Here is a 4,246-nt window from a genome sequence, read left to right on the forward strand (position 1 = left end):
AGAGGATATAGCTAATGGCTAATAAAAATAATGTATATGACCTCATTACTGTTGATAAATTCTGTCAAGTCCATTCTGACCCAGAGTGACTCTATATAGAGTTTCCAAGGAGCGGCTGGTAAGTTTGATCCACCAAATTTGTGGTTAGTAGTTCAGTGCTGATTCCGCAGCACCACACCAGGACCTCGTTGTTGTTGTTGTGATGTGCCATGGAGTCGGTTCCGACTCATAGCGACCCTGAACAGGGTTTCCGAGGCCGTAAATCTTTATGGGAGCAGAAAGCCTCATCTTTCTCCCGCTGAACATCTGGTTGTTTCAAACTACTGACCGTACATACAAACTAAAAAAAAATGTCTCTATGGGGGACTCCTGGCTGGGCTGTGAGGACCCCCTTGTTGTTATTGTGTGTGCCATGGAGTCGGTTCTGACTCATAGCGACCCTGCACAGGGTTTCCGAGGCTGTAAATCTTTACGGGAGCAGAAAGCCTCATCTTTCTCCTGTGGAACAGCTGTTAGTTTCAAACTGCTGACCTTGCGGTTCGCAGCTCGATTCCTAACCACTACGCTACCAGAGCTCCTTAGGACCTCATTAGTCATCAGAAAAAGTACAAGTTAAAGTGGCAATGAGATACTATTATCATTTACCAAGGGGACCTGGTGTGGCACCACAGGATAAACCGTGAACTGTTAAAGGCAAGGTCAGGTCAGTAGTTCAAACCCACCAGCCACTCCTCAGAAATGCTATATGGACTCATTATGATTAGGAAGAGACTTGATGGCATCTTACAACTATTGCAGTATGTACTACAAACACCTGATGTTTCTATTCTCAGATGTTCAGTGTTATGATTTAGTAATCAAAACGTTGTGTATAAACTAAAAGGAAAATTTTTAAATATATATTTGTTGATTACTGGGGGCAGGGAGGGAGGAGAAAGTGGAGCACGGGGTATGGGACAGACACATCACAGTTCAGGTATTGGGGTGGGCAAAACACAAGAAGGGGGAAGGGGCTGGAAGAACAAGGTAGATAGGAGAACACTTAGGCAGGCATGCGTTGGCTAAATGGGACAGAAGTAAATAATGATGCATGCTGAATCTTGGAACAAAAGGGCTCTGTGATACAGATATTGAGGCATAGTCTGAATGGGTAAAAGAGGGGAAATAATGTTAAGATGTTCGACTGTCTTATGAATATTAGTTTCCCTTGCCTATTATTGTAAAGTAGCCACTTGAAAGGGATAGAAAGGAATATCCGGAAACATAATTATAGAAAGCTTATAAGCCTGTCTTCAGCCTATAACTGATTAGAATAACTAAAAGGGGTGCTAGAACTTGCCCAGTGAAAGAGACTTCTTGAGGAGGCTTGTAGTGTATAAGACCTTATGTAGAATCCTGATTCCCATCCAGAACTTTCTGAGGTGGGACATTCCCACTTGAAAAGACAGGGAGACCAGCTGGGAGCATCTAGAGAAACAGAAGATACTTCTTGAAATAAAGACCAGCAGGAAAAATAAAAAATAAAAATGGCAGTCTGATTTGCTACTACAAGAACAAGCAAGTTGTTCACCGGGGAGCCATCAAAGCAAGCAATCAAGTCCCTTCAGGACAATTCCTCTTCTAAGAATGAAACTCAAAGGAAATACACAAGCAGGCATGTAAGCTTGACCACATTGATCTGCTTTTGAGTGGAAGTGGGGGAAAGTAGCAATGAAGATGTGGGATGAGTTTGACTACCACGTTACATGGATTCCGGTCTACCTGGAGATGGGAGAGAGGAGAGAAAGCGCTGGTTGGTCCAAAGTATGGTGAGACCTGGGGACACCTGGACAAGGATATAGCCATGGAGGGCTAGAGCTAAGAAATGAAGCATCCAGCTGATATGAAGCAAGAGGAGACACACAAGAACACCCAAATTTACAGATAGTGCCCATTTAGCCTAGTTTCAATAGCTGGATGATCAGAGCTTGACTAGAGGAAGATTTAAAAAAAATTTTTTTGATAAAGGAAACAAGTGTAAATCACTGCAATTTGATGAACTTGACCTATACCTATGGATGTAGTAGCTTAAAATACCAAACAAGAGGAAAGGAATCTTCACAGCAAGAATCCTTCCCATCCCCCCTATACACAGGGTTGATAGGGATGGGCAACTTAGACATTGGCTACCTAAAATGTGGGTGCTATAAAGGCATGTAGTGACTGGCTTACAAGTTTTCAAGAGGGAGTTTAGTTTCAGAGTGTGCAGGGAAAGGTAGAATCTCCACTGAATCATTTTCATCTTGTCTAGACAGGTCTGGTGAAAGAAGATGGGGATAAGATTCTTATGATTCACTAGTGAGTAATTCATATCATGACTAATTGTGAATGTCACAGCTGTAAAGGTAGAAGTTCTATAACAAAAAGGAGGGAGTAGTTAATCTTACAGTCCAGAAACAGAGGACCCTAGGACCATCAAGAGAGAAGAGCACAAGTGGAATATAGGACCCTATCCAGAGAAGCATCAACATCAGAGATGGAGGCAGAGATGAGGGCATGGAAAGATAGAACAACTGAGCAGTCTAGACTCATGGAAAGAGACAGGCTGTGTGCTGGCAGCCAGGATGCAGACTTGCAGAATGTGCCCTTTGGTTATTTAAATGATTATATATTCCTGAGTGTTTTGGTGTACATCCAAAACCAAAAAAAACACAAAAGGAATAGAAGCAAATACTGTTGAATGATGATGTGTGTAGGGGATTGTAATCATTACAATGAAATAAAATACAATAGGATGAGTGTAAAACTAATGTGCTCCCATGTAAAATATCACTCAATTCACAATAAAAACCTAAAAAAAAAAAAACAAAAAAAAAACACTGTGTATAGCAGCATGATGGGTCTCATCTACAATGAAGTCTATGTCAGTATTGGGAGTTAGTTGTAAGGGATAAAAAGTTAGGCAATGTTCAATTATAACCACATATGATCACTGAGCTGTGCAGGCACCCTACTTCTGTTACATGAGCATGCTCCAGGACATCTTTTTCATGTACATGATTGAAATTGAGATGTGAAAGTACTGCATCTACCCCCCAGTACAACAGTTGTGATTCAGTCTATGTGACAAGGTGCAATCACTACCTTTGACGGCATGTTAAGTACAGACTAAATTTGTTCAGGCAATACCTAAAACAGATGGAGTTATGATAATGTTATGTGATTTCTGTAAGAATTATAACATACTTCAGTGTATCTGGAACTTTTGCATCTTCCTGGGAAGAAGTTATGTAAAAATGTATGCAGGGGATATGGAAAGTAATGCTGAGTTATGTGAACATGCTCCAAGGTTTGAACAGGATATGATGGAAGAGCAGTAGGAAAACTGTCCATATATGAATTTAGAACTTGATATCTCTGATGTGGAAAAGCTCATAGATCACAAAGAAGAGGAACTGACAGATCAGAGCTTAATGGATTTTAAAGAGGGAAGAAATACTGTAGAAGAAAGAAACAATGAGAAAGAGGAAGGAGAGAAGTTATCACAAAAATTTCAGTGAAAGATTAGTATATTTTTTATCTACTAATTTAGGGACTTCAGTTACCTGAAAACATGAACCCAAATGCTAATCACTTTACTAAAGTCTACAGGTAGATTCTTGAAGCAGTGAGATGTAACTGTGAAATATATGAAGGGAAAAAAAAAAAAAGATAAAGGGCCATATAGACGACTCTCCCTAATTTTCTGACTAGAAACACATTCCCATTCCCGGATATAATCCAGATGACCTAAAGCCTCTTACTACAACTGATAAAATGCTGTCCAACTGTTCTTCATCATCAGAGTAAATGTATGTGATTTGTGCAATTTTAATGCATAAAACTAATCTGTACAATGATATGTAATGTTTCTAATACCCTAAAACAAATAGAGATATTTACAAAGATAACTGGTAATAAAAGTCAATTATAATGAATATTTTTAAAACAATAAATAAGATATCTGACTTATTCAGATTGGAGTCATCAGAGCAGAACTGTATCCAGAGTCCTATGTCAGGGATTATTTATATATTGCTGGTGAGAGTGTAAAGTAGTCCAAATATTTTGAAAAAATTGTTTGGCAGTGTTTACTATATTGCACACACGCATATACTTTTACTAAGAAATTTCAATCACAGATATTTACCCAACAGAAATATACATAGGCATAAATTATTCAAAAGACAATTTGAAGAATATCCATAGCAGAATTCTTTGCAGTCAT

This window comes from Chrysochloris asiatica, unplaced genomic scaffold, assembly GCF_000296735.1.
Source record: "Chrysochloris asiatica unplaced genomic scaffold, ChrAsi1.0 scaffold00068, whole genome shotgun sequence".
In the NCBI taxonomy this organism is placed as follows: Eukaryota; Metazoa; Chordata; class Mammalia; order Afrosoricida; family Chrysochloridae; genus Chrysochloris; species Chrysochloris asiatica.